Source organism: Petaurus breviceps, unplaced genomic scaffold, assembly GCF_028583685.1.
Source record: "Petaurus breviceps papuanus isolate PSGF00001 unplaced genomic scaffold, PetGlider_PUasm1.0 174, whole genome shotgun sequence".
Taxonomy (NCBI): domain Eukaryota; kingdom Metazoa; phylum Chordata; class Mammalia; order Diprotodontia; family Petauridae; genus Petaurus; species Petaurus breviceps.
Window position 1 is genome coordinate 45,985,738 of NW_027185761.1, and position 20,610 is coordinate 46,006,347.

At 39.9% G+C, this 20,610-nt stretch overlaps 1 pseudogene; it reads left to right on the forward strand.

Moving 5' to 3' along the window:
* Window positions 1–995: 995 nt before the first annotated feature.
* LOC138158492 (elongin-C pseudogene) overlaps window positions 996–20,610 on the forward strand; it is a 64,728-nt pseudogene continuing 45,113 nt past the window's right edge.

The following is a 20,610-nucleotide window of genomic DNA, read 5'->3' on the forward strand; positions in this document are numbered from 1 at the left end:
CTTCCTTCCTTCCTTCCTTCCTTCCTTCCTTCCAGTTGTTTGAGATCTGGTGCTACAGATACAAACACAGTGCCCCCAAAACTCTTAGTACAATTTAAAGCTATTAAAGCTTAAAACCACTAAAATTTTTAGGATGCCTTCTGCACGTGAGTGTGTATGTGCATCAGAGGTTGAATTTGATATCTGGTCTTTATGAATTCATGTCCCATACTGTCCTCTTCCCCCTTTCTTCTCTCCTCTCCTCTTTTCTTTTCTCTCCATCTCTCCTCTCCTGTCTTCTTCTCTCTGTGTGTCATTTAAAGACATAGATGAATTGAAAACTGGATTCTCTGGGTTCTCTAGAGAGAAAGCAAGGGAAAGAGAAGATGTGAGGGAGGGGGTGGGCTACATGGCATATGAACTCTGAAAGACCAAAGATAAAGTCCTATCTCTGATTCCTACAAGCTCTGACTTTGGGGAAGCAGAAATGAGGGGAAGGGAAGTAGGATATCGGGGGAAATGGTGGCAGGTAAAGCAAAAAGCACAAGCAGAACTTTAGAAAATAAAGACTTGATGAATGATGTGAAAGAATTGTGTATACACTACACAGAGTTGAACCCAAGGTTCCAAACCAGGCCGAAGCACAGTAGACCTATAAGTCATCCCTTGTACTTGATGCTAGTTAAAATTAGGATCAGGATAACTACCTCCTTGTGTTCTCTTGTAAACTCATGGTAGGGAAGCTTCTAAAATGGCAACAGAATGATGCTCAGTCACACATTAAAGGTCTAGCAGACGGCTTCTCCTGTGCCCATTTCATCTACCTTAGGAGGTCCACGGAGGTGTGGCTGCAAAAGCCGTACATGATATATTTCTGCCTTCGTGTCTGCCCATCAGGACATCACCCTTAATTCTGCAAGGGTAGCTCAAGTGGAGTGATTGAAGATCACCAAATGCATCCACTTCATTTTTCTCTGATCCAACATTCCTGTGACCAGAACCTTTAAAACGGTTACATGGTGGCAGCTACTGACTACAACATATTCCTTGAGGGTAGTGAGGGCGCTCAGACATCATCAGAAGATGGAAACCCCTCAGTAGGTCATTCGGAAACCTCTGTCTGTTATTCATGGCTAGTTTCACAACAATGGTGATGTTAGCCAAGCCTTTCTGAGAAATGAGCCTCAGTTCTGGGCAAATACACTGTAAATTGTAGGAACTCAGCTCAGTGGTAACAGAAGATGTTTACTAGGCCTGGGAAAAGAGCTTGATTTCTGGGGAAATATAAATTATATGAATGTTAAACAAGCTTCCAATGCACATACCAAATCCACCTAAGGAAGACTGTTGAATCACTGAGGGAAAAAAAAATCTCCCTGACATCAGATTGCTGTCTAGAGGAAAGGCCACCTGCTGAGAATAAACCATTTGTCGATTGTCTTTCTGAATTTATTCCAGTAGTCTTAGTAAATAACAAGCCTAGATATTTGTGCCTTGCTGAATGTTAACATGTCCAAATTCTTCTCAAAATATGATAATGGACCTGACATCACCTGGCTGATTCCACCCCTCCTCTCTCCTCCCAAATATACCAAAACAAAAAGAAGAATGAGCTCTCCAGATAATTTTGAGCTCTCCAGATAATTTCTCAGTGACTAGAGCAAATATTCCCTATATGCACAACTGAATTTAGTACCCACAGATTGAGGTTTCAATTTGCCTATCACACAGAGTCATGAAATATCTGTTGTTTCTCCTTTGTTTTAGAAGAAGGTCAATAATATCATGGAATGATGTCTTGCTTTTCACACAAATTGGATTCAAGCGGGGCAAAATCACACAAAGTCATCAGTCTCTCTCTTCCAGAGTCATCAAAGCCTAGTGGCAAGACAAAAGTTAAGACTGCTGGAGAGGGCCTGGGATGCAGTGGATGACCTCAACATCTCCGATGTCCAATCAAGCTCTCAGCACTCCATAGGGCCTGCTTCAGCCCCCTTCATGGCTATTTAAACAATTTGTTTTCATCTGCCCATTCCATTGGGGGAAATCTTCACATATTTAAGATAGACATCCCCCTAACTCACTGACTGCTGGTCACCTTCAACCTGGTTTAGAGCATCTACCTTGACAGTTTACAGGGGTGTGGCCACTTTGCCTGCTACAGCTTCTTGGAGCCATGGGTGACAGTTGGGTGAAGATAGACACCAAAAGCATCCCTACATAGGGCTTGACAAACCCTCACTGCAGAGCTGCTAGTCATCCCTGAATACCTCACATACTGCAATGGCATAGCTAGAGTTGGAAAGGACTTCAGAAGTCATCTAACCAACTTCTCATTTGACAGATGAAGAGACAGAGGTCCAGAGATTCAGTGACTTGACCAAGTTCACAAAGGCAACAAACAATGGAACCAGAATTCGAACCCAAATCTTCTGATTTCAAAGTCACACAAGATAATTATCTTGTAGCGTTGCTTTGCAAATGGACATAATTGCTGTTCAGCTTCTAATTAATTATCCCTGTCCCATACCCACCAATGATGAGGGAAAGACCTCAAAGGGTCCTATGATATCCAAGACATTTCCAGTGCTATTCAAATTATAGGATTATTGATTCCTAACAGGAAGGGAGCTCACAGGTCATCAAGTACAGCATCTGCATTTATAAATAAGAAAATGGAGGTCTAGGAAGGTCAAGTGTCTTGCCCAAAGGTAGGATGGCGACCTAGGCCTTCCTGTTTCCAAGTCCAATGCCCGCTCCACAGTCGATTTCTGTCCTATCAGTAGGGAGGGGAAGGAAATACTGATATATATATATATGCAGACTGTCGTATCAGTAGGGAGGGGAAGGAAGGACTCATACAACATATCTACAGATTAAGCAAATGAAAAACAGTTTCTCGAGGGAGAGATCACTAGCTCTTGACTGGAGGCATGGGAGATGTTAACCAGTGTCCATCTTGATATCTTTGTTCCGGCTGTCCACCAGGTACAGAAGACTCTTCCTTCTTATATTGGCCTCTTAGATTTTCTTAATTTCTTTGACTTAGCTCAAATATTACCTTAAATGATAACTCTCTGGTATCTTAGTTGTCAGTGTTCCCACCACTAAATGTCTATCTATTTTGTATATACTTATAATGAATATGTTGTCTCCCCAATAAAATGTAGTCATTGTGAAGTCAGGGACTTACATATTTGAGTGCCTAGAACAGTGCCAAGCACATAGTAAGAATCAATACATGCTTGTTGATTTATTAACTAGTAAAAGTTCCCTGCTTGCAAAACATTGTGATGGGTTCCAGAAACATAGAGAGAAAGACAAAACAGTCCCCACCTTCAAGGGGTTTATATTCTACTAGACACAAGGTTCCCTGCCTCAACAGGTGTGTATAGTGACTATGAGATCTCATTATCATGACCTTATATCAACTAGTCATATTTGAAAAGCCAAAATCCCTTAAAGAAGTCCAAGTCAAACTTGTAGGATTATGTCTGCTCAAAGGCCATTTGAGAAATAAAAATGAGAGAAAAAGGATCTTTGGGAGTTAAATGCCATCAAATGACAACAATGCTGCTGTTAAGATTTGTCATTTAATGGATCCAAAGCACTTATATTAAGTCCTTAAATAATCATTGGCTCACTCACACATACACACACACACATCTTTTCAGAGCTACTGTGAATGATGCATATGGAATGAGAGTTATAAGAAAAAAAAACCTGTGTCTCTAATTACTTTATAAGTGGTTTGGTACAATGATGAGCTAGATTTTTAAAAAATAAGTACAAACCAACATTAGCAATATGTGCTGAATAATCTCAATAAACAAACTAAGTAGAGCTTTCAACTATTAGAAGGAGACTTAGATTTTTGTTCTTTCTTTGGAACTGTATCAACAATATGGGGGACAATGTCATTATTTTGTCATTAAAGAAACAAGTAGTAGAGGGGGGACCCAAAATAAATGGGGGAAGCATTTTAGATAGAAAAAGGCTCAGAGTCTTTCTAATAGATTACAAGAAAGGGATGGCGGTATAGATAAAGAAAGCAGCCATAACTGACAAAGGAGGAAGGTGAATGCCTGGAAGGCTTGGGATGGAAACAGCAAGGAAGTCTTTAGGAGTCATCCATAAAATCTATCATTGCTGAGGGGAAAGATAAGATTCAAAGGAAGGGAAACCTTTTCAAAATGAACTAGGCTATGAAGTCAGCCAAGAAAGGCTTATGCTCCCCTGGAATAACTGGGAAAACAGAGGACAGTAAGATGAAGGATCTGCAAAAAGCATTTGTTAAGTTTCTACAATTGTATTGAGATGGAAGACACATATAAAGACAGCCAGTCTCTGCCTTCAAGGAGCATATGTACTAATAGGGAAAGACAACACACAAAAGGGACATACCAGTGGATAAGGAGATGCATTTGATTTGGAAAGTGAAGGGATGGTGAGTAGAGTCATAGCAGCAGGGAAATTGACATATCTTTTCCAGTAGCAATGACAACATTGATTTATAGTTCCAGAACTGTACATTGAGATACAAGTGACAGAGGACTGCAACAGAGTAGTTGCCAAAAGGATGACCATAGCCTGAGGTGAAGCATAGCTAAACTATCTAGGTATAGGGGACCATATAGGGCACTTACTGGTCACAACATTGGGGTCCAGGACTAGAGCTCCATCGCTGAATGGGTTCTGCCCTTCAGGGCATCTAGTAAAAGGTTCAGAAACTGGTTGATTTATCTCTTCTAGTTCTAAATCTATGACCATAAGAAATAAAATGCCTTCTTTCATGGAGATGGCATTGTGAAAGGGAATTATGCGTAATCTTTGGACACAGAATTTTTTTAAAGCAATTGGGGTTAAGTAACTTGCTCAAGGTTACACAGCCAGGTGTTTCTAGGTGGGTGCTAAGTGTCTGAGCCCAGATTCAATCCCAGGTCATCCCGACTCTGGGGCCTGTGGTCTTACTTACTGTGCTACCTGGCCTGCCCTGGACATGGAAAATTTTGAATGGGGGTGAAGGGACTTGCTCCTAAAGTGGGATTTTCGTGAGTTGATGCTTTGGAATCTATTTCAGAAGTCCAGGTGGTAGCATGGATAAAGCAAGAGACATAGAGCCAGGGAACGTGGGTTCAAATCCCACTTTTGCCACTGACTGTTTGGCCTTAAATGACTTTATTTCTCTTGTGCTCAGACTCCTTATTTATAAAGTAAGAGGGATAAACTCAGTTATTATCTCTCAGGTCCTTTCTAGCTCTACTTACGATCCTATGGTTTCTACAAACAGTAAGCACCGACACACAAAGCTGCAACTGGTCTCAACTACAGTGTAGTTTAACCATTAAAAGGGGTGGGGGGATCAGCTCCTTTCACCCACCATTCATTGTGTCATTGAATACCAACCCTAGCACCTTGATGAAAAATTACTTAAAGCTTAGGTTTGGCGAATTTCTGTACACTGTGAAGCAGGTATGGGACAGTTACTTATCACCTTAAAAAACTAAAAAGGACTGCTTAAAAACACCACCAAATGCACACTGACATAGAAGTTTGAAAGAAGGTAAAGTATAAAAGAAAATAAACAACAACTCATAATTACAGTTATACTTACCCATGAGGTTGAGATCCAACATACAGCATTTGGAGGCACTGCTAAATAAACATATTTACATTTCACTTCTGCTCTTGAACATCCAAACAACTCTCCAAAGGTCTATGTCTTCTGGGAAGCAATGTCAGAGTTTGGACCCATCTCCTTTTTGGTAGTCATTTTCTCCCTGCAGAAACTCCCTTTACTCTCAACCAGCTCTAAATGATGGACTTGGGATCTCCAGTATCATTCTTATGCTCAGGAATTTGCCTACAAATGAGGACATATCCATCTCAAGTTTGGAATTCAGTCAGGGAAGGAACACAAAGCAGAAGGGGCATCCAGGGTCTCTAAGGTGTAATGGTAAGGGAATTTGAAGGTCTTCCCTGCCCCTTAAAAGGACTAGGAAATTTGAAGATCTTCCCTACTTCTTAATGGGCCTCACTTGGAGTCCAACAAGAGAAACTTGCTTAGGGGAGGCTTGTTTTTCAGGAAGGTCCACACCTTTTGTTACTCTGTAATTAGGCTGTGGGTCACACTGGTTGTGATGTTCTCTTAGCCTGGAAGAGACTGTATATACCTCTGAGGTGAGGTTTTGCTTTGGGGTTATCTCATGGGAAGAGTTGTGTGATTTGGTCAGATGAGTCTCTGAGCAGGTGTTGAGCCTCACAGCTTTGAAAACCCAGATGTTGGTGCTTCTCTCTCTGGTAACTAACCATAGGTATGTGACAGTCAGCCAGCTAGAAGTCCTGTCTGATGAATAGTGTTATTATCTCTGTCTGTATTTTTTGTTTGCTTGTAATTTCTGTTTGTATTTTCTCTGAAGTTCAGTATGCTGACTTTTTCCCCTGAACTAGGTAAATGGTATATGTTTGGTTAAACCAAGATTGTTAACCCCTTTTGAGTTGCTTTTCTTTAGAAAAGCAGATCAAAGTTGGGGTGTGTAGGTGGTGGATGGTGCAGTGAATAGAGCACCAGCCCTGGAGTCAGGAGGACCTAAGTTCAAATCTGGCCTCAGACACTTAACACTTACTAGCCAGGTGACCTTGGGCAAGTCACTTAACCCCAAATGCCCGGCCTTCCCTCTTCCAAAAAGCAAAAAAAAAAAAAAAAAAGCAGATCAAATAACCTGTGCTAGCAGCCGTCCTGGGTATGCTAGGGTGTTTGCTGTTACACAAAGCCCAGGCTTATCTCATTTAACCAAAGTCATGCTCTAGCTCTGAGAAGTTGCCTCATGACTGTAGTAAAGGGGAAAGGCTACTTCTAGTTAACCCCTGTGGTATGACTAATCCCAATCCAATGCATAGCCAAGCAACTGAGAGCAGGTGTACTCCTTTCTAAGGGACCACTAAATAAGCTACTCTTTGTGCTGCTATGATCAATAAGGGGGTCACTTTATCATTTCAAATCGCCCAAGTCCTTCACTAGTGCCATGAATCAGCTCGTTCTCTCTGGTCCCTGTTACACTCTATTCTTATATGGAAAGCAGGTATCAAAGCAGGTATCTATGCCATAAGAACAGAGTTGCAGCTAAAGCTGTTTCCTATGCCAAAGAGAAAGGATCCAGAAGGAAGATGAAAGAATTAAAAAAAAAAACTCAGCCATATTTCCATTTGCTGTCAGTGTATCACTCAGATAACAATCTGTCAAGCTTAGTTGAGCCATGCTGGGTTTGGAATAGTATCGTAAAGCCACAGGGGCTAAGATTTTGGCCTCCTACTAGCCTGGCATTCTGTATTTGTTTTAACTTGTATGCTGCTGTATTGTGAGCACCCAAACACAAATACATACACACATGCATGCATACACCCTTCCTCCACCTTTCCCCTCCAGCCCCCCTACTGCTGTTCAATGCTGAGTCACTGTTAGGCAGAAATGTGACATGAAACTCAAATATTTTTGAATGAGGAGGTTCTCCCCAAGCAGCACAAGGGGAAACTGATAGGCTGAAAGAAAAGCAAACTTTAGGAGGTGAGCTTGCATAAGATGTCAAAAAAGAGAGATCAGGGGAAGGAATTGAGATTTCTAAAGCAAGCAAGCTAACTGGAGAGAGGGATTTGAAAGCTCTTCTTCTGTTGGTAAAAATGTCATCTTTTTGCATTTAGAAGGAAGTGAAGTCTTTTCCATGTTCTTGATTCAGACTTTTTTCTCCTCGTGGGCAGGAAAATGCAAAGCTGTTTTGACAAGCAAAAACCCAACAGTTCCACCAAAAGGGCAAACTGCTTTTTGAGAGAGCATCACTAACCTGACCCTGGTGTAACTGGAGAAGGAATGCACCTAACAAGGCAGCACATTTTCTGATCATCTGATTTTGCAAATATTCCTGACAATAGATCTTGAGTTGGCCAATGCATATTCATGAAATGCAAACAAGTTAGAAGAAGCTCTGGGGCCTGAAAGCAGATGGGGGCTTGAGGGTAGGACCCTCCAGGCTGGGGGAAAACATGATCCAGTAGGAGAAAGCAAAGGTGGGGAGGTAGTGAAATAAACCAATGTAGGTCTGAGGGGAGGAGGAAGAAAGCAAGCACAGATGTTCTCAGTGCTGATATACTTGGGGGAAAACTCAGCTCTTCTGCATTTCAGATATTGTAATATCTATTTGAGAACAAGGGGAAAAAAACCCAGCCGCCTGACCCAGATGGTGCAGTCTCTCAACTCTGCCAGTGCAGAAAGGTCTATGTGAATGTAAAACGGGCTAGGATGAAAGCCAGGGGAGATGGAAGCGGTGCTGGGACGAAAGACAAAAGCCTGCCGAATCTCCTTAATTGGAGTACCTTTTCCCACTGATGCAGTTCAGTCCTCTAGAGAGTGGGCAGAAGCCTGCTGGGCAAAGTTGTTTTTGCCATTTTCAGATGCAGTTTTGGAGGGGAAGGGTAAAAAAGAGAGGTGAGATATGTCCTACCACAGAAATTGAAGCCAGGAAAGGAATTCCATGAAAGAAAGGATGCTGGTGGCAACTACGAAGTCTCTAGAGAAAGTTATTTTAACGGGGTCCATGAACTTGTGAAAATATTTTGATAAATGAGTTTCAATGATATGGTTTCCTTTACAATAATATACATTATATTTTATGCATTTAAAAAACCTTATTCTGAGAAAGTGTTCCTATACTTCTTCATGGGATTGATCTATTCCAGTGGAAATTTTTGTTTCTCAACTGTCCCTTATGGCAACTGTAATATTAACTATCTAAGCCAGAAATGGCAGGGTTGATTTACCTAATCTCTAGAGCATAGTAGAGTAGGGCTCCTGGGTTTTTATCACAGAACACTGACATCTGATGGGAGAGTATTTCACCCACGTGCTACCAGCTCTCCCATAAACATGGGGCCACCTTTGAAAGTCCCACGTTTCCTACCATGGTGTCCTTCAGTCTCTTCTCAGGAAGCAGAGAGGATTGGGGTGGGGTCACCAGCTATCTCAGTTCCTGGAATCCCTACACATAACCAGAATAGACTGCATAGTCCCATGTGAATTTTTCCCAGGTATTGGAATTTCTAGTTATGATTCTGATAGTCACTGAGAGACCTTCCAAATTGTTGTTGCTGTTGTTGATAATCATTAGTAGCAGCACTTATATATCACTCTAAGGTTTCCAGATCACTTTGCATAGTTTATCTTATTTGATCTTCATCATTCCACAAGGTAGGAGCTATTATTATCTTTTTTTATAAATGAATAACCTGATTCTTAGTAAGGTTAGCTAGCATCTGAAGTAAGCTTCAAACTCAACTTTTCAAGACTCAAGTGCAGCATTCTAACCATTCAATCATACTGCCTCAAATTATGAGATGTTTCACTTCTGTTAACCCTCAAGGAAATGGTATATTTTAAGGAATTGTATCTAGATTCCAAATCATAAAAATACAGGGAGCTGTGGAAGCAGGCCATCACTTCCAGTTTATGGGGGAAAACAAATAAGAAGCTTTATATATGCAGAAAATAATCAACAGAGATAATAGATATAAAGCACTTTGCAAAACTTAAATCAAAACGTGCATGCTATTTTGTTGCAATCATTATGACATTTGCTGTTGCTGTTCAGTCATGTCTGAATTTTTGTGCCCCTATTTGGGTTTTTCTTGGCAAAGATAATGGGGTGGTTTTCCATTTCCTTTTCCAGCTTAATTTGCTGATGAGAAAACTGAGGCAAACAGGGATAAGTGACTTGCCCAGAGTCACATAGGTAGTGTCTGAGGCTAGGATTTGAACTTAGGAAAATGAGTCTTCTGGGCTTTGGGCCTGGTACTCTATCCATCTAACTGCCCCCTCATTATGGCATTATCATAGTATAAGTATAGCATTTATGGGTACAGTAAGGTTTACAAAATGCCTTACATAATTTATAAATATTATCTTATTATATTCTCACAATGAACTTGGGAGTTAGGTGCTGTTATTATTTCCATTTTACAAGTGAGCAAACATGGGGGACATCACGTGACATATTCCTAGAGTTGCACATTTAGTAAGTTTCCAACACCAGATATGAACTCATGTTTTACTTTCTGGGTCCAGCAGTGTTCTATCCACTGTATTGCCTAGCTTCCCCTCCTCCTGCTTTTCCTCTTCCTCCCCCCTCTTCCCCCTCCTCCCCTCTCTTCCCCTCCCATATCTCCTCCTTTCTCTTCTTCCTTTTCTTCTCTTTCAACATCATCATCATCATCATCATCATCATCATCACTACTACCATACATGGAGAATTCCATGTAGGGAGTTAAATTGTTCTGCTGTTACCTTGCCTTCTCCAAATTTTCATTGATTCCTCTTCTAAAACTCTTTGGTTTGTTACCTTTGGCTCATATTTCCAGAAACCCCCTCTGCTTTTGCATATAGAGTCCAAGTCATGGTACAGTAGATGCAAAGTCTAATGATACCACTGGTAGGCCCATCGATCAAGCAGGGGAATATCAAAACACAGAAGCACCTAAAGTGACATCTTCAAAGCTGGACTGAGAGGTAAGCATTCTGATCTGCTTGCCTTTGATTATCTGTATTTATCTTTTCATGGACTTTGTCCACATTGATCATGTAGAGTGTCATTTCCTCTCTCCATGCAGTAATGTAAAAATCAATGGGCATGCAAATACACTCATCCTTTTCAATAATGGCTCCAAATCCTAAGGCTTTACTTTCAACTCCTTGGTGTTTTCCTGTTTTAGAGGCTCAGAGAAACAAAAAAATAATAATAAAACATAAATTTAGGTGGGGAGGGAAAAAAATGAAAGTCTGAATTTTCTTTAAATCTCCTTCAAGGTAATAGATATCAAATGACTCATTTTATCTTCTGTCCTTACATTACAAGACAATGATTATAAGCAAATGAATTTTTCACAATCTAACCAGGAACATTTGTTTCTGAAAGGCACTAAAAGAAACTTTTGGAAAGGTCATTACTTGATTATCGAAACTTTTAAACAAAAATATAAAAAAAATTGAATTTGGAAAGTACCCTTCAATGTTTTAGGTCATTAGATTAACCAAATAAATATATGCATAAATAAAAAATAATACAAGTCAATATCTGATGCTTTTCAGCTATTTCATATCAAAGGATGTGACAAATGTGGCAATATCACTTTTTGCTTTGGTACCAAAAAATATTATACTCAGTAGACGTTGCAGCATAAAACAAAAATGCTTTTATTACCAGTAGCAATGATGTGACAAGGCTGATAAATGCCATGTTAAGATTCCTTTGGGTGCCAGCATCCCCTTCACACTTATTTTCAAGTTACTAATAGATTCTGGGGGTTTGACTGGCCATCATTTAGGAGTGTCATTTACTTTGAAATGACAGCAAAGTAAAATGTTCTTAAATGTCCAATTTTTCTCTTTCCCCTGACTGAGAAGCTAATGACTAAGAGTAATATCTTTTATTCATGTTGTCTAGGTGATGAAACAGTCATTGCCCAATGATGAATATCAAGTAATGATATTTTCCTTCAACACTGTTTAAAGGGAGAAAAAACCTAAATCCACCATGAATCTTTTGTAGTCCTAGGTGTAGCTGTGGTTTAGTTTGCTTGTTTGTTTTAAGAGAGGAAAGCAGGCCTTGAATGGCAGGAAAGCCCTTATAGATTGAGTCTTAAAAAGAGAACCCTTGAACCCAAACTCAGTGACTTTTATAGAATCTGATTTGAAATGGGATCCCCTAGATATTAAAAAAATCCAAGCTGCCTTGAGAGGGCATAGGCCTCCCCTTCACTTGAGATCAGAAAGAAAAGGTGAGATAAGCTATTTGTTAATTATGGTGTTGGAGGCATTCTACTCTTGGTAAGAGTTGTACTAGATGACCTCTCAGAGCTGTCTCAACTCAGAGAAATGTTGTGATGGTGTCATCCGATAGCAGAGAAATATGCCTTCCTTTTCTTTAAACAAACAAGTAAGAGTCTCCAAATGGTGACAGCCCTCAGTCATTGACAATTCATAAGAAAGCAATCAGGTTAGAAAACAGAATTCTGTATGAAATCCATGTTACCATATTTGAAATGCCTCAGGGGAGAAAGATATTAGGGAAGTATGGATTGGATGAAATGTGTTTTGGCAAGTATAAACATGACCGAATATCTCCGACTTTGAGTTTGGAAATGAACCCCTATGCATTTTGAATTCAGATTGTTTCACATTTGGCAAAATGTAGCATTCTGTTTTTAATAAGGAAAGATAATAAGGAATTCTTGAGCCTCCAAAATCTCCTGAAAATTGGAGTTTTTCTTCTTCCTTTGGTACACAAGGTGTCAGTCTTCTTCTTGTACCAATTTGGTCTTCTGCTTTTTTCTCTACATTTTCTCTCTTGGAGATTTTTCTGCTCTCCCATGGTGTCAAGTACAACCTTTCTGGACATATCTACTAGTCTTGTCTTCAACCTCATTTCAGTCTCCCATTCCCAAATGCCTCTACAATAGCCTTGGCTGGCTACCTTATTTGCATGTCAAACCTAGACATTTCCAAAACTAAATTCATCACCTTTCCTTTTGTTTTTTTTAACTTCCCTTTTTATGTTAATATCACCACTTTTCTCACCAATACCCCTAGACACAATATGGCACCTGGGGGAAAAAAGCATTGGTCAGATTCTGAGATTTTAAATTATCACTCCTATGTTTATTACTTTTGTGGTCATGGACAAGGCACTCCATTTTGGGTTAAATGTTGTGATCTTTTATAACATGGACTCCTTGTGAGTAGAGATATTTTTATTTGTTTCAGCAGTAGGCAGTGAATATTTAATTGAATGATTGAAGTTGAACAGGTCCTATCCAGACCTAGAGGTATGATCCTATGATGATGGAGTACCCTCAGCTTCCTCCCTCTGTTTCATGCTCTTCCCACAGCCTATGAGGTGACAAGTCCTGGTAACTTCACTTCTGTGAAGTTACCTCATCTTCTCATTTCTACTGCCTAGTTCATGCACTCATCTGGAGGGCTACTGCAATAGACTCTTAAAGTATATAATCTTTTTGCTCCAATCCATTGTATATAATATTAACAAAATAATTATTTTAATAGACAGCTTTTATTATATCACACTTCCCCTTTAAAATACTTTCATCACCATAGGTGGCAGGCTCTAAAAGTCGGGTTCTAATTATATAAAAATGAGTGAGATCACAGAAGGAATTCAATGCCAGAATGAAAACTTTGGAAATCATCCAATAGGCAATGGGGCACCATGACAGGGCTGTTGAGTAGGGGAACAGCAAGGCTGAGTAGAGTTGATGTCAATGAAAGGTGAGATTTGAACCGGACCTTGAAAAATAGGTATAATTTGGGTGAAGAGAGAATCCAAACAACTTTTGAAGTCATCTAGGACAAGTCCCTCTTCTGATAAATGATAAATCTGGGGTACTGAAAAGGAGCATGGATTAACCAAGTTCATATAGCAACTTACTGACAAGGTCTCCTGACTATATTGGTAAGGTTTTTTTGTTGTGTTTTTTTTTTCCACTAAAAGGCATTCCAGATGGAGGAAACATGGAACAATGATGCCTCAGGAAAAAGACAAAAGGTATATATGGACCTGTAGGTATTCAGGGTCTATAGACAAAAGACAAAAGGTATGTATGGACTGATAGGTATTCAGGGTCATCACCAATGTTAAAGGCCTAAGTTGGGGAGGAATTGGAAATAGAATTGTATAAGTAAGATGGAAGGAGTTTGCCAAAGGATTTGAATGCCAGGCTAAGGAGTTTGGGTTTCACCTAATAGGCAATAGGGAACTAGTATAAATTGTTACATAGGAGAGTTGTGTGATGAAAGGAATCATTTTTGAAGATTCTTCTGACAGAAGTATTTACATGTAATAGCAAGCACCCTAGCACACCCAGGAGAGCCTGCTAGCACAGGTTTTTTGATCTGCTGTTCTTGAAGGTAAGCAGCTTCTAAAGGGGTAAAAAATCTTCTTTAATTACATTCACTAGTTCAGGGAAAAGCTCAGCACCATGAAAGTGGAGAAAATACAGACATAGAAAAAAACAAGCAGAGAAATTAGTGCAAAGATCAAGACAGGTCTCCAACTGTCTGAGTAAAGCAAAACTGCTATACACTTTACATACATTACTGGATCAAGGAAGCACAAAAAACATCTGATTAGTCAGGGGGCTCCTAAGAAAGAGCTATTCAGGGGGTGGAGCCAAGATGGTGGCACAGAAGCAGGAAAATTCCCTGTACTCCCCCGCCCCCAACCACCTCAAACACCTATAAATAAAGGACTCTAAACAAACTTCAGAGCTACAGAACCCACAAAGAGACAGAGGAAAGTAAATCTCCCACTGAAGACAGACAAGCAGGTGGACAGAAATGGTTCATCACAGCCTGCTGGGAGAAGAGCCCAGTCCTGCGTTAGCCCATGGTTTTAGCCTCAGCGCGGCCCGACTAGCCATGGCTAGAGAGACATCAGGGGAGTAGATCATGAGGAGCTGTGGCAGTTTCCAGGATTATAAACCCATAAAAGCCAAAGAAAAAGTGAGAGGTCAGTGTAGACTTTGGGATCAGAGAGCCTGGGAGTGCAGTCCAGCCTCTGCCCCTGGAGGGAGAAGTGGCTGAGGTGCAGCATTGGCAGCAATGTGACTGCTTCAAAGCTCCTGGCCTGCAGATTGCAGGGGACCAAGAAACCATTCTTAGGGGTAATTACTACTGCTTTAACCTGCTTGGATCAGGATTGCTGTCTAGGGTGGAAGTCCTGGGGTGTGTGACCAGGTGCCAGAGCCAGTGGAGGCTTCAGAGAGGGCAGCCAACTAATAGCTCTGGCAGCTGAGAAAACCCCAGCAATTTGGAACAAATATCTCCTCTCTGGAAGCAGAGTAATACTGTGTCAAAAAACTCAAAAGTTAAGTAATTGAGTGACAACATGAGCAAGCACAAGAAGCAAAGCAAGCACAGCAAACCAACTTTGGAATAATCCTTTTTTTTATCAAATGTTTTATTGACTTCTAGTTTACATCATTCATTTCCTTAAGATTTTGAGTTACAAATTTTCTTCCCATGTTCCCCCTACCAACCACCCCAAAATAGTGATCCCACTGGATATCCCCTCTCTCCCATATATTCTCCCATACCACCTCCAATGTTCCAGTAGGGTATGGTGGATCTTTATGGCCCAGTGCCTGTATTTCTTATTTCCCAACGGTGTATAAAATATTAATAATATATAAACATTTAATTTTAAAGCTTTAAATTCCATATTCATTCCCTTCCTCCTTTGTCACCCACCCTTACTGGGAAGATAAGCAATTCAGTATAGGTTGTACACGTGTAGCTATGCAAAACATTTCCATAGTGGATATTTTGTAAAAGACTGACTATAATTCCCTCCCTCCTATCCCACCTCTCACTTGTTCTTTTCTCTGCTTTGATCGAGTCCCTTTTCAAAAGTGGGTGCTTCCAACTTCCCTCCCCCCCACCAGCCTGCTCTCCCTTCTATCATCTCCCATCTCATCTCCTTCCCCACCTACTCTCCTGTAGGGTGAGATACCCTATTTAGTATGTATGTCATTCCCTCCCTAAGCCAAATTCAATGAGAATAAGGTCAACCCATTCCCTTTTACCTTCCTTTTCTTCCCCTCCATTGTGACCATTTCCTTTGCCTCTTCTATAGATGATAGTTCACCCCATTCCTCTCCCACCTCTTAATTTCACCTTTTAAGTATCATCCGTTTCTATTAAATTGGTCCTCTGCCCTCTATCTATGTATACCTGTACACATATATGCACACATTCACATATGTATTCATATGCCCATATATCCTCCTATATAGACATATATATGTATGTATGTGTGTGTGTGTCTGTATACACACATTTCTATTCCTTTCAATTTCTCATACTGAGAATAGTTTCATCAATTACAATTATAGTTTTTCCATGTAGGGATATAAGTAGTTCAACTTTGATAAGTTCCTTATGATTTCTTTTGTCTGTTTACCTTCTCATGATTCTCTTACTTCTTGTATCAGAATGTCAAATTTTCTATTCAACTCAGGTTTTTTCATCAAGAATGCTTGAAAGTCCTCTATTCCACTGAATGACCATATTTTCCCTGGAAACATGATACTCAGTTTTGCTGCATAGGTGATTCTTGATTTTAATTCCAGTTCCATTTACCTCTGGAATATCATATTCCAAGCCCTTCGAAACCTCAGTGTAGAAGCTGCCATATCCTGTATTATCCTGATCGCGTTTACACAATATTCAAATTGTTTCTTATTGGCTGCTTGTAATATTTTCTCCTTGACCTGGGAATTCTGAAACCTGGGCATAATATTCCTTGGAGTTTTCATTTTGGGATCTTTTTCAGGAGGTGATCAGTGGATTCTTTCAACCTCTATTTTGCACTCTGGTTTAAAAACATCAGGGCAATTTTCCTTGAGAATTTCTTGAAGGATGATTTCTAGGTCCTTTTTTCTAGTCCATGGCTCTCAGGTAGTCCTATAATTTTTAAATTATCTCTCCTGGATCTATTTTCCAGGTCAGTGGTTTTCCCAATGAGATATTTCACATTGCTTTCTATTTTTTTCATGTTTGGATCTGTTTGATAATATCTTGATTTCCCATAAAGTCACTAACTTCCATTTGTTCCAATCTAATTCAGAAGGAATGATTCCCTTCAGTGAGCTTTTGAGATTCTTTTTCCATCAGCGAAATTTGTTTTTTTTTAAGGAATTCTTCTCCTGATTGCCTTTTTGAGCCTCTTTTGCCATTTGAGTCAGTCTATTTTTTAAGGTATTATTTTCTTCAGTCAGGTTGTTGACTCTCATTTCATAATTTTCTTGTATGTATTGTTCTCATTTCTCTTCTCAATTTTCTTCCATTTCTCTTATTTTGTTTTCAAAATGCTTCTTAAAGTCCTCTATGACCTGTAACAAGCTCGTATTTTTCTTGGAAGCTTTTGGTGTAGGAGTTCTGAATTTGCTGTCTTCCTCCTGTTCCATGTTTGATCCTTTTTGTCCCCATAATAGGAGTGTAAAGTTGGATTGCTCCGTTTGCTTTGCTTCCCTCATTTGTTCATGTTGCCACTCAATTACTTGACTTTTGGGCTTTTTGCAACAGTTGGACACTGCTACCAGACAGGAAAGTTTCTTACCAAATGCTGGGGTTTTCTCAACTGCCAAAGGTATTAGTTGGGTGCCCTCTCTGAAGCCTCCGCATGCTCTGGCAAGTTGGTCACATACCCCAGGACCTCCACCCTAGACTGTAATCCGGATCTAAGCAGGTTAAAGCAAGAGTGATTACCCCTCAGACTGGTTGCTTGTTCCCTCTACAATCTGTAGGCCAGAAGCTGAAGCTGCCATGTGGTGGCAGCTGCGTGGCCATGGGGCCACAGCTGCTTCTCCCTCTAGGAAATAAAGGCTGACCACACTCCCAACTACCAGAACCCAAAGTCCACACTGCACTGACCTCTCACTTTGTCATTAGCATCTATGGATTGATAAATCTAGAAACTGCCACAGCTGTTGGTGATCTGAAGTCTCTCCAGTTGGCGACTGGTCAGACCCACCCTGAGGCTAAACATGTGGGCTCATACTGGGCTAGTTTTAGCTCCCAGAGTGCTGAGCTGGCTGCTACCTGCCAGTCTGCTGGGATGTCCTCAGTGGGAGCTTAGCTTCTCTGTGTCATTTTGTGGGTTCTATAGCTCCAAGGTTTGTTCAGAGTCACCTTTTACATGAATTGGAGGAGGTGGGAGCCAGAGCCCCAAGGTAGTCCTGTTTCCACTATGCCATCTTGACTCTGCACCGCTGGACTCCTTTTTTAGGGACAAAAAGGATCAAACCATGTAATGGCAAGAAGACAACGAAGTCAGAACTCCTGCACCAAAAGCTTGCAAGGAAAATTTGAACTAGTAACTGGACATAGAGGAGCTTAAGAAGGGTTATTAAAACAAAATAAGGGAAGTGGAAGAAAAATTGGGAAGAGAAATGAGAACAATGCAAAAAAATTATGAAATGAGAGTCAACAACCTAACTGAATAAAATAACAACTTAAAAAATAGACTGACTCAAATGGCAAAAGAGGCTCCAAAAAGGCAATGAGGAGAAGAATTCCTTAAAAAGCCAAATTTACCTGATGGAAAAAGAATCCCAAAAGCTCACTGAAGAGAATCATTCCTTCAGAATTAGATTGGAACAAATGGAAGCTAGTGACTTTATGAGAAATCAAAATACTATAAAACAGATCCAAAAAAATGAAAAAAAAAATAGAAGGCAATGTGAAACATCTCATTGGGAAAACCACTGACCTGGAAAATAGATCCAGGAGAGATAATTTAAAAATTATTGGACTACCTGAAAGCCATGACCAAAAAAAGAACCTAGAAAGCATCTTTCAAGAAATTCTCAAGGAAATTTACCCTGATGTTTAAGAACCAGAGGGAAAAAAAAAAAGTTTGAAAGAATCCACTGATCAACTCTTGAAAAAGATCCCCCCCCAAAAAAAAACAAAACAAGTCCTAGGAATATTATAGCCAGGTTTCAGAATTCCCAGATCAAGGAGAAAATATTACAAGCAGCCAATAAGAAACAATTTGAATATTGCACAAACAGAATCAGTATAACACAGGATCTGGCAGCTTCTTCACTGAGGGATCGAAGGTCTTGGAATATGATATTCTGGAAATCAAAGGAGCTGAGATTAAAACCAAGAATTGCCTACCAGCAAAACTCAGTATAATGTTTCATGGGAAAATATGGTAATTCAGTGTAATAGAGGACTTTCAAGCATTCTTTTTTTTTTTTTTTGCTTTTTCAGAGGGCAATTGGGGTTAAGTAACTTGCTCAAGGATACACAGCTAGTTTTTAGTGTGGCTGTTAAGTGTCTGAGGCCAGAACTGAAGTCAGGTTCTCCCGACTCTGGGGCCAGCGCTTTACTTACTGCACCACCTAGCCACCCCCACTTTCAAGCGTTCTTGATAAAAAAATAAAAACAGAGTTGAATAGAAAAACTGATAGTCAGATACAAGAAGCAAGATAAGCATGAAAAGGTAAACAGGTAGAAGAAATCATAAGGAGCTTATCAAAGTTGAACTATTTACATTCCTATATGGAAAAAATGATAATTGGATCTCATGAAATTTTTCTCAGTATGAGAACTGTTGAAGGGAATATAAATGTATGTGTCGATAGATAGATAGATAGATAGATAGATATAGGTCTATATAGGATGGTATATAGGCATATCAATACATATGTGAGTGTTTGTATATATGTGTACAGGTATACATAGACAGAGGATACAGGACCAATTAAATAGGAAAGGATGATACTTAAAAGTGAAATTGAGAGGTGTGAGAGGAATAAAATGAGAGGAGATGGGGAGAGACAGAATGGGACAAAATATCTCATATAGAAGAGGTAAAGGAAAACTGTAACAAGGGAGGGGGAGAGCAGGAAGGCAAAAGGGAATGGGTCAACATTACTCTCATTGAATTTGGCTTAGGAGGGGAATGACATACACACTAAATAAGGTATCTCACCCTACAGGAGAGTAGGGGGCAAGAAGATGATAGGGGGATTATAGAGGGGAACGCAGGTTGGGGGGGAGGGAAGTTAGAAGCACACAGTTTTGAAATGGACAGGGTCAAAGTAGAGAATAGAACAAGTGGGGGGCAGGATAGGATGGAGGGAAATATAGTCAGTCTTTCCTAATATATCCACTATGGAAATGTCTTGCATAGCTACACATGTACAACCTATATTGAATTGCCTATCTTCTCAGTAAGGGTGGGTGATGAGGGTAGAAGGGAAAGAATCTGCAATTCAAGATTTTAAAATGAAAGGTTATACACACACACACACACACACACACACACACACACACATATATATATATATATATATATATATATATATATATATGTACAATTTTTTGTACATGCAACTGGTAAATAAGATGTACAGGCACTAGGGCAGAGAGATCCCTCTTGCCCTACTGGAAAGTCAGAAGCTGGTGGGGGAGGATATAGGAGAGAGCAAATTGGGGTAGGGGGTATATAATGGGATCACTGTTTTGGTGTGGTGAGTAGAGGAAAGACAGGGAGAAAATTTACAACTCAAAATCTTGTGGAAATAAGGGATGTAAACTCAAAATAAACATAAAATTTAATTTAAAAAACAACCACAAAAAACAGGGCTACTCAGAGTTTTGACCAGGAATTCAAAAGATCCTTCTCATGAGCAAACCCCCAAAGCAAAATGCCACTTTCCCAGAATATATAATAAAGCCTCAGCCCCTGATTGGCTCAGAGCCAGTTTGCATGAAACTTATGTGACTCACCACAGCTATGAATTATAAAGGTTCAAAGGAGTTCAATCCTTCAAATGTTCACAATTAAGCCTGAGCCTGGGAAAATGAAGTCAAAAGGAAAACAACAAAAATTCCATCTTGCTTGTACTTACATCAAGTTGATTCATAGAGAAAAAAATGAAGGCTGGAAATAAAAATTTCTCTAAATTTCAGAGCTGAAATGGACCTCCAAAACCATTCAATTCAAATCCATTTTTACATTTGGGGAAAATGGTAGCCCAGATAGGTGATGTAATTTT